Genomic DNA, 11148 nt, shown 5'->3' with positions numbered 1-11148 from the left:
AGGAATTGCTCTTTGGTTCTTTCGGTAAAGTCACGTATAAAGATAAAATAATAAATTAAATAATAGCATACGACGTTTCGATTGCAACACAAGCAATCATCATCAGGTATAAATGAAATAGCAACACAAATCTAACCAGAAAACTATAGACAGACATATAAGCAGACAGATATCACCAAGATACGTAGAGAGAGAGAAACACATAGACTTCTTTCGCACCGTACGTAGCCAACCGTGGCTAATCGGAGGTGCGGGGGGTAAGGACAACAAACTAAACACAAAAACAAGTTCTATAAATAATGAGAAGCTAGATTATTTAAGAGTGCGTAGCTACAGTGGCTTCCTAATGTGGGAAGGAGCGTTCCAGACGGCCGCAGAAGCGCGCCTGAAAGCGCCGCTGTTCGATGGCGAGCCACGATCCGTCTACTGCTGGATGAGTGCGTCCCCAAAGCCATCGCCACCCGTCACTGTGCTGTCATGCAACAATAACAATCATTACTCCTGACACGGGGGTCGGGAAACAGAATAACAAGAAACATTTTTTTAGAATTCAGTAAAAAGAATCCCTCAAGATGTCCAGAGCCGCCGCAATGTCGCGGAGGTCCTGGTGACGAAGCAGCCCGCGAGGCGCCACCTGGTGGCTGAGGCTGCACCTGCAGCTACCGGGGAGACGCAGCAGGACAGCTGACAGCCGTACCAATGAGTGACAGCAAATAAGAAATAGTTGGTGTTCGGACTTTTCTAATGATAAGCAAAGAAGCATGGAGTGGTTTTGTGCTTAGCGTCACTGTGGGGGCCGACGCCCTCCACCCCCTTCACCCCCTCTCCTCCTCTCGCCGGGCCCCCCCCGATCGGCGATCGCCCCCCGCGCCACATGCCCCCCACCACTAGAGGTGAACGCACGAGGTGAGCGTTGAACAAAAGAACGGCGGCGGCATGAATATGCACCCCCCCCCCCCGGGTGGATAAGCCTTAATCCGCTGTGCGAACAGAGGCGAATGCCAGCGGGCGGGAAAGTAACGGCGGGGATAGGGCGATGGTGCACGCCTCGCCGTCAACGCGATTTCTACTGCGTCAACGCGCTGCGTAAACACGCGCTGCGTAAAGCGCGCTGGACAGTTGGTAGAGACAGAGACGACGACGAGAAGAATGGTGAAGACGACGAGAAGAATGGCGACGAAGGACTTGAGCAGCACGACGGGGATCCCACTCCAACAACAGCCCCGAGGTCCCCCACAGGGGCCCCTCTTATGACGTCAGCGTGGCCACGCCCCCTCTCTGGAACCTACCAGCGGGTTCTGGTGGGCCCCTTCTGTGACGTGTCACCTAGATACCCCTCTCGCGTGTATCCTGGCCTGCTGACGTCAGGACTGCCGTACGCCGCAGATCCCCTTTTCTGCCAGCAGCCAGCGCTATGCCACTACACTTGTGTGATGACTCTCGGACAACACAAACTGTAGAGGGCTTCTTTATTTCTTATTTAGGGTGCTTCACGCAGATAACTTGGTCAGTGATGACACGCAGATAACTTGACCAGGGATGGCACGCAAGTGGCGACGACGCGAAGACGGTCGACCCCGATCCCACGGCAGCCTCGAACCTCGTCTCTCGCCTCCTTTTATCCCCGGCCACGTCCCCTTTCTTGAACTCTTTTGATGGTTCCCCCTGTGTCTCAACTCGCCCTCTATTCATCTCAATCCCCCTAATTACTACACGTGACTGCTCGACCATGCACTGTCCCTGCACCCTCTGCACACGCACTGGCTCTACAAATGTAAAAACATTTGTTGTTGCCACTCCTATGAGTCCAGTCCATCACGAATGTGCATTGATCACATATTGAAGTAGGCTCTCTGAAACAACATTGGTTTGAGTATTCTTGGTACTTTCGGTAAAGTCACGTAGATAGAAAAATAAATAAAAGAAACATGACGTTTCGGTCGCAACACAGCGTCCGTCATCAGGTGAGAAAAGAATGATCTGCTGTTGTGGCTTTATATAGGCACGGGAGGAGGGGAAGGGGGGGTGTTTTGTAGAGTCGTGGCTGCACGCCACAAACCCTCCCCCTCTCCCCGTGAACTCCGGCAGCCACGACTCTACACCCCCCCTTCCCCCCCGTGCCGATGTCGAGGTATTATTGTACACTTCCTGTGCTGTTAGCAGTTAGCCGGTATCTCATACGTGCCAATAGGGGCGGAAGAGGGGCTGAGCCCCAGTGTTAATGGACCATGGGCCACGGGGCCCAACGGTAACCGAGATACAGACCCCAGGAGGGGGCTTGGGGATGACATCACCCCCAGGTTCTGCGAGAAGGATCGAGAAGGGAGGTGTGGCCGGGGCAGAGCGAGCCACGGCTCTCTATAAAAGCCGGACCTCTGGATGGTCCCGGCAGTCGTCGTCCAGCTGAAGACAAGAAGCCTACTCTTAGGTTTATTCGGTAAAGTCACGTCGGTAAAAAATAAAATTAAAAGTTAATAAAAATAATAATGGAAATAAAATATAATAATAAATCACTGCATCAAGATGATGCAGTAATTTTAGCTGTGACGATCCCACCTGATGATGGAGACTTGTGTTGCCTCCGAAAACTTCGTGATTTATTATTTTATTTTATTTCCATTATTATTTTTTATTAACTTTTATTTTTTTACCTACGTGACTTTACCGAAAAAACCCAAGAGTATGAATCCTTGCAGTCACGAAAGCTTCAAATCTAGAAAGACAAGAAGCCTCCTGAGGACTGAAGAGCCCTGCCAAGGGTCGGCTCCAGCTTGTTTACCAGTGAAGATTCAAGCTTCACTCACGGTAGACCTGTAGATTAACCAGTGAGCGGCGTATTAGATTGGAGAGTAACTTCCAGAGGTGGGACAAAGTCATTGTTATGCAAGTCCAAGTCGAGTCTGAAGTCATCAAATTCATGACTCGAGTCCAAGTCACATGACTCGAGTCCACACCTCTGGTAACTTCCATAGTGTATCGGGTGTGAGGGGCCGTTACCCCTCTCTGTGTTAATTGTTAATTGTTAATAAAACTGTGTTGCCTCGGAGAAGTTCCCTTCTAGTCATTAAACCCACGACACCTATATAAAGCCACAACAGCAGATCATTATTTCTCACCTGATGACGGACGCTTGTGTTGCGACCGAAACGTCGTGTTTCTTTTATTTATTTTTTCTACCTACGTGACTTTACCGAAAGAACCCGAGTATGGATTCCTGCAGTCACGAAAGCTTCAAATCAAGACTAAAAATAATACAATTTAAATAAAAATAATAATACAAATAATAAATTGAAAATAATAAAAGCAACAAACCACAATAAAATAAGAAAATGAAAATTGTAAAATTAAATTAAAATAAAATGAAAATAATAAAAGCAAAAAGCCCACGACGTTTCGATCGCAACACAAGCGGTCTTCATCAGGCGGAGAGAAAAGAGGGGGCAAGCCCATATGTCGCTGCTTCTGAGGCGCTCTGAGGGCTCCAGAGTGGGCGGGGACGAGCGCTGCCCATGCAGCTCGCTCCTGCAGGAGCAAAGCAAAGTGGGAGTTGGGAGGAGGCGAGCTTTGTTTTGCTCCAAGGGTCATGGCCCTTGACCTACTACACCCATTTCAAACCTTGAACAACAGCCTGCTTCAGCAGCTTTACCCCTCTTTTTTCTCCTGATGACGATTGCTTGTGCTGCGATCGAAACGTGATATTTTTTATTATTTTTTATATGACGTGACTTTACCGAAAGACCCAAAGAATATATTTAATTTTATTTTACTATTTTTTATTGTGGTTATTTGCTTTTATTATTTTCAACTTTTTTTTTTCTATATACGTGACTTTACCTAAAGAACCAAGAATATGAATTCCTGCAGTCAGGAAAGTTTAAAGTCATTGTTTTGAGTCTGTTGCAGAACTGGCTTAGACTCAGGGACGAATTCCGACAATCAGCCGTAGCGTGTTCCAGCTCTTTGGGCCGGAGACTCGGAGACTGCGCTGGCCGCAAGGCACGAGGCGGACAGGCAGCGGGCACAGCAGCAGCAGGTCGCCGCGAGCTGTGGATCGTAGTCGGAGTCGGTTTGGGTCTGTTGGAGCTGGTAGACACTGGTCGGCGAGATAGGACGGAGCAGATTGATGGAGACTCTGGAAGACGATGAGGCACAATTTAAACGCAATCCTGTATTTAATAAGGACCCAGTGCAGCTCATCACAGATCAAGCTCGTGATGGGATCATGTTTCTGTTTCCTATCAGACAAGCTGCAGTATTCAACAGCGACTGGAGTGGCCGCAGGTGAACAGCGCTGGCACCGCAATTGTCCACGCGGCTGACGATGAATGCGTGGACGAGCATCCTCGCAGCCTGCACAGTCACTGCACACACAGAGAGCAGCACAGCGGGATGCTGCTGCTGCTGCGGCGGCGCAGTTGTCAACGTGGTAGAAGCTCCGTCCAGTGGGGCGCCTGATGCGAGTTCGCTGTCGACAAGGGCACCAAGCCATGTTGCCTTGTCCCACACTGGGATGTCACAGCCACCTTTGTGGATCGACTCACAGTTGACTCGAGCAAGCTGATGGTGGGTTCCAAGCACGATGAATTTAGTCTTTTCGAGTTTAGCTTCAGAAGGTTTGATGTCATCCAGCTTAACGACACATTTATATTTATGCGATCTAACCCAATACACTTTTATTACGGCCTTGACATAATATCTGATGAAATTCACATTCCACAAGACACTTTCATGTTGTATGTGTAGAGACGACTATGATGAAGTCTACTTGTTTTGTTATTTATATTCACAACAATGCTTATGATTAATTTGAGTTATCGGTAGCTATGATAATGTAACTTCATATGCGGAATAAAAAAAACTGGTCATTAGAAAACATTAAAAATCTATTTCTCATTAAGTCCCATGGAGTTCCCAACCCTTATGAACTCGATCTCTCTCGAGCCTTTCTGTTTGTGACATGAAGAACGGCCATTGCCTGAAACATGTTAATTTTAAGGGAGTGCTGACGAATTTGTTAAGGTTTTTTTTTATAGACAAAATGAAAGTGTTACGCCATATACTTCCCTCTTGCTAGCAATCAAAAGGATAGTCACTGTGTGGAATTTTGTTTAAAAAACACCTTACATTTGACATTGTGGGTAAAGTACTTTTTTACTTGTGAAATGAGCGATATTCCTGGCACAGAATGATCTTTTAATGAGCATGATCATCATCCCAGTCATCATGATCACATCGTCACATATTCGTCAAGAAAAGGTTGCAATAATAATGCATGTCTCTTTGTTCAGAGTAGCGTTCTCAGAGGGAACAAAACCTTGTGCAGATGTTTGAAAGATGTTAATCTGCTGTACAGCCTCTTTCGTGCATAGATGCCAAGTCACGCTTGTTTTTGAAGGTGAGCACGTCGTGCCTGCATATGGAAACACGTGAATATGTAGGCGTCTTCTTGACATGTACTGGGTGTCTTGATATCAGAAAGAGGAACATTCTATTTCACAACTGATGTGTGACGCAATTATGTGGACAGTATGTCGGTCCATGTCTGTTTAAAAATGCAGATGGAAGTACGTGAAATAAGTTTCATTTTCCTCTTCTTTATAAACAGTGTTTACCACAGGAAGGCAGAAGGACTTGGACTGCACGAGACTAACCGACTCTCCTTCGTTTAACTCCAGAACTCTGCTACTAACACCACGCTGTGCAATTCATATAAAGCGAGTTCTCATTTTTAATATACTTTAAAAAGTTTTCATTGAAAGTTAAAATACGGTACCTAAAAATTAGATTTTTTTACGTTAGCCAATACTTTTTTAGAAATTTCATTTTATTTGATTTGCTGAAAAAATGCCAGAAATATTTACAGTCCTTTTGAATTATATCAAGCATCAACGGGAATTGATATGGCGTGGAATGATACCTTTTCTTGTCATTGCAAGCCAGTTAATATTCTCTAAGTATGTCTTCCAGTGCCCTTGTGTGAACAGGAAATTTAATGCTTCAGCTGGATTCTGTGTCTTATTTGTGCCAGCACTTGTATTGCTCATCTTCAGCATATTTCTCCAACGGATAACATGGCATTGGCATCAGGACTCTGTGCATATACAGAAAACGAGAGTGAAACACCAATTGTACAGACACCTGAGTATCAAATTTGCAGATGGGCAACACAATGCTGGAACCGGTGTAAGATCAGACGAGGCCAACCAAATGAAGACAGTCCAACTAATGAAGACAATATAAAGTCTACACAACGTTTAAAATGTTGTTTTGCTTTCTACATCTTTGGACTGGCCTTGCCATCTGGATGCATCTGGGTCATCTCGTCACTCCTGGAAGGGGTTTACATGGTATGTGCATTTACGACGTACATTGACATCAACAAATATCCACGACTCTTGCATCTGAACATGACCAAAGCGGACATGGACATGGTCCTCGCTCGCATGCCTTGTGAGGCCATCACTCTGCACCCAACAATCAACGTCCTCAACGAAACGAGCAACACCGTGCGGAAAGAGGTCTTATATGAAATAACGTTCATCTCACAGGTACTGCACTATCATTACATTATTTGTATAATACAGGACTGCACTTTACAGTATATTACGCGAAAAATTAATAAGTATTACGTTTTGCAAGTTTCAGTCATTTGTTCAATGTATTTGTGGTTTAATGCTTATATGGTGCATTTGTATGTACCACACAAAGAGGTTCGTGGATGTTGTTGTCCACACTTCACGCTGATCAGTGCAGGCTGCTGGAAACAGGGGCCATACGACAACACAATAGAATTTGCTGCACTCTGCTCACAAAGTAGCCTGCTACAGCCTATAACACCTGTTTTTCACGGTGTTCGCTCATCCAAGCACTATCCAGGTTCAGCCATGTGTAGCTATGACCAACTCACCCAGAATGCATCCGATGTCATCAGATCTTGTAAGTTAAGCAGGTGCCTCTTACAAAGGCATTAAGACTCATCTTGATGGCCTCTCATCTTATTATAATGTTGCAAACCTAAATGTAACATCTGAAACAATTGTAATTCAAGGATCATGTACTCAAACACATGCGTGTTGTTCACTTGTCCTGTGATCACAATTCAATACAGATGGTGGGACTCGTGGTTTCCTGCTTCTTGCGGCCCTGGCCTTGGCCGTCACCTGCTGCATTCGGTGCTGCAGCAAAATGAGCGTCCGAGAATTAAAGTTCCGAATGCGCTACCGGGAGGTTGAACGACAACTGTACAAAACGAAAATGGAAGATTACATTAAACAAGTAGCTGAAGAAAATGTTGAATGTGTAGTTAACCACAAAGATAAGAAGACTGGACTCAAGAAAGAGACATGGAATGGCATGTCTGAGTTTTCTGAGCAGTTAGAGTGCTGTTGTTGTTTTAAACGCAGTGATTATATGAGCACCATGCATCGTCTGGCAATGAGTAATGACAACGCAGCCACAGCCGAGACCTCCGGAGGTGGAACAAATGACGTCCGTGTGCATTCGTTTTAGTAGCACAAAAGTGAACTTTAAAATGCCCGAAGTAAAATTCATACCAAATGTCGGCACTTCGATTACTGGGGGTTGTTAAGAATTCATATACACTGCGTAAGAGGCACTTTAACCAAACAACAAAACTATGCTTGAGTAAAATTCAATTTTGAAAGTATATAAGGTGTATGTTCAGAGTGTAAAATGCAACATAAAGTGATGTCAAGAAACACTGTAAAATACTTAATGTTAAGTTATCGGGTAAGCATAAACGACGCTTTATATTTGATCTACAATGTTATTTTGAAATACTTTACCGTACACAAAGTCAGTATATATAATAATTTCACTGTATGCCTCCATGCAGGTATGTGCTCACTGAGGAGTTGGGAGACTGGAGCGTGCCAATCAGAAATGGGGTTTTACAATTATCCGACCAAAACGAAGCACCGGCCGAAGTATTCTCTACCATCAAATACTCACCAGCCTCAACTCTGATGGGGCAGTTGTGGAGATGTTCCCGTACCTGTGCAGTGTGCTTATGACCAGCTCGGGTTTGGCAGTGTAGTTCTCACTGAATCAGTCTAGTGGCATATTTTTTGGTTCGTTCGGTAAAGTCACGTAGATAGAAAAAATAATAATGAAGTGAATAAAATAAATAATAAACCCCACGACGTTTCGATCACAACACAAAGCGATCGTCTTTCCTCCTGAAGACGATCGCTTGTGTTGTGATCGAAATGTCGTGGGTTTTTATAATTAACTTTATTATTTTTTTCTATCTACGCGACTTTACCGAAAGAACCAAAGAATATGAATTCATGCAGTCAAAATTTAGTCTCGTGGCATCTTTTTTAATCATGTGTAACGCTGTGTGGAAGTTACCTGGTCTATTCAGAATCAGAATGGGGTTTTATTCGCCATGAAAGTTCGCACAGACAAGGAATTTACTATGGCAGGAAGGTGCATACATTCAACATGAAGGAATCTTAAAATTAAATAAGTGGTATACAGTCTAACTATACTAAAGTTACAAAGTCTAACTAATACTAAGGGGCTAAAGTATGTAACATTTTGAATAAGTATACAATATAAAATGTGAATTAGCCGTAATATACAATCTTAAAATACAAAAATACAAATAGGATAACATGTTGTAAATATGGCAAGCTGTAATTTTCTAGATAAAATGTTATAGTAAGTTTAAAAGTCATTTTAAGTGTAAAAGTCATTTTAAGCCCTTGGCCTAGTTGAAGAGGCCAACAGCGGATGGGAAGAAACTGTTTTTATGACGTGAGGTTTTGGTCATATTGCTCCATACGGAGGTCCGGGTCTTCTCAGCCACATCCTTCTCTGTGTTTGTGAGGTTTGGTCCCCTCTGCTGGGGCATCTGCGCTTGTTTGAAACAATCAGACTGTCCTTCCTACGATCCACCCTGGGTTTGACCAGGCTGTATTGTGAGGAGCTCACAAATCCTTGAAACATCTGGACACTGTCCCATTGGTGAGTTCCTCAAGCAGGCGAGGCTGCCCAAGCAGCTTCTGTTTGGCCAGATAGTTTGGGCTAAACGGGTGCGGCATGGGCTGGAAAAGAGATGGAGCTGATGCGATACAGGAGGATGTGGAGCTGAGTGGACTTGCCCATGATGGGTACCAAGAGCAGCCTTGTTGTCAAGATTGGCCCCTATGGGGGGAGGTTCGTGAAGGCTGCTACTGGGCAGTTGGAGGCAGTCACCCTCCAACAACAACGGAAGGCAGAGGAGCGACACAACAACGAGCAGAGCGCCGGGCAGCTAAAATTCAGCAATTTGTCAAAATAGGGAGCACAGGCGGTGCCATCTGTCAGTCAGCCCATTGCACCTGGGTCTGTCTCCTGACCTGTCAGCGAGCCACTCCACGCAGCCTCAAAATGCACATAACCTCAAAATAGTTTTTCAATCCCACAATGCCGCGTATACGAACTGTTAAATTCAATAATTACAACATTCCTTAAAGCGCTTGTCCATTGCAAATAAATATTTCATTTCTCGCCACAACGTGTGCACATTACAAATGAGTAAAATGACAGAAGCATGAGAGTGAGATGATTAGGGGAATTAATGAGTGGAATGATTTACTGAGAGATAAAGGAGTAAATGAGGGAGACATAAGTGAGAAAGTGACGGCGTCGCTTCGTGGTGTGATGGTGTGCTATAGTGGTCAGTGTGTAATGCAATGGTGTTGTAGTATATGCATGTGGTGTAGTGTGTACTATCGTGGTGTATTCATGTGGGGGTGCAGGTGTGTAGTGGTGCAATGCATTGATGAGTATTGTGGTGCTGTGGTGTGTGACTTTAACTCTTCCCGCGCATTAAAACACAAGTTTGCGTTAAACGCTTCTAAATGTGACAATTTGTTCGGCCGCGTCGGGTGGGCGGAGGGTTCCTAATGATACAGCTTTCATCAGATCATTAAATGACCTACAAACCCAAATTGTGAACTGTGTATTGTTTCCTTGCTTTTTATTTTTTCCTGTACAAGTATTTCCCAAAGTCTCTCTTGCAAAAATACACTTAGCGATGGGCTTTTCACCACATTATAGGTGAATTCTTCTCATAGCAGTGCGAGTTCAGCAACATCGGTACGTGTAGTGTAATAGCGCCGGCTGTAGACCAGCAGCGACAACTGCGGTGGACAAACAGGACACACGCCGGTGAGAATCTACACGGCTGTGTGTCGGCAGGCGGAGAACCGGGGCAAGGGTCATGGAGGGCCCTCTCTGCTGAAGCCCCTGGAGCCTGCTGCTCGTGGTTTCGAGAAGGAGGCGCAGCCAAGATGCGCTGGGAGCAGGAAAGGGGACGAAAGCGGCAACTCGGTGCTGCGGTTTTGGATCGTCTCGTCGTCGCTGCCGTCTTCGCTCGACATTGCGCTGCTGGACAGCCCGTCAGCTGTCTCTGTCAGCGCCGTCGGTGTTAGACGGCTCGCGACTGTAGAGTGTGTAGGCGAGATCGTGTGTCCAATAAAGGTGCCTCTACAAACATCGTTCCGACTCACGACACGACAAGTGTATCATCACCTCTGTTGCTCTGCTAGCAGTCCACGTTGCTCATCATCAGATTAGTAACATCCATGCTACGTTGATGGTTTTTTTCAGGAAACTGTCTCGTGGATTCAATTGCGTAGTTTTGAATTGGGGAACTCGTTTCAAAGACCATCTCATTGATGAAACACCTTTCATCACAGTTTTCTCTTTGCATTTTTAAGTTATGCGCATCTTTTCTTGCATTCTCTTTTGCAAACGCTTTCATTTCTTCTCATAAAGCTTTCACTGCAACTTAATCATAGCATTATGTCGCTTCAATATCTTAGCTTTCACTGAGCTCTTTCTTCGAATGGCACAGGTCACACAACAAAATGTAAAAATACCAAAAACGCCAAATCCAGCCACCTGTAAATAAAAATTATCAACCAAATGACACAGCGTGTAGTAATAAAATTCAATAATTTTGATTACATATAAAGCATTACAAGACCATCTCATAGATGAGGCCATCTTATTATACACGACACATTTTAATACAAATCTTCAATCGCTCTAGTTACCGAGCCCTGTTAGGCTTCATCTTCTGCTGCCCAGTCACTTTAAACATTAAATGCAATAACTACACTTCGTCCACGAGGA

This window comes from Callorhinchus milii, unplaced genomic scaffold, assembly GCF_018977255.1.
Source record: "Callorhinchus milii isolate IMCB2004 unplaced genomic scaffold, IMCB_Cmil_1.0 Scaffold159, whole genome shotgun sequence".
NCBI classification, from domain to species: Eukaryota; Metazoa; Chordata; class Chondrichthyes; order Chimaeriformes; family Callorhinchidae; genus Callorhinchus; species Callorhinchus milii.
Note: the sequence above shows the minus strand (reverse complement) of the source record.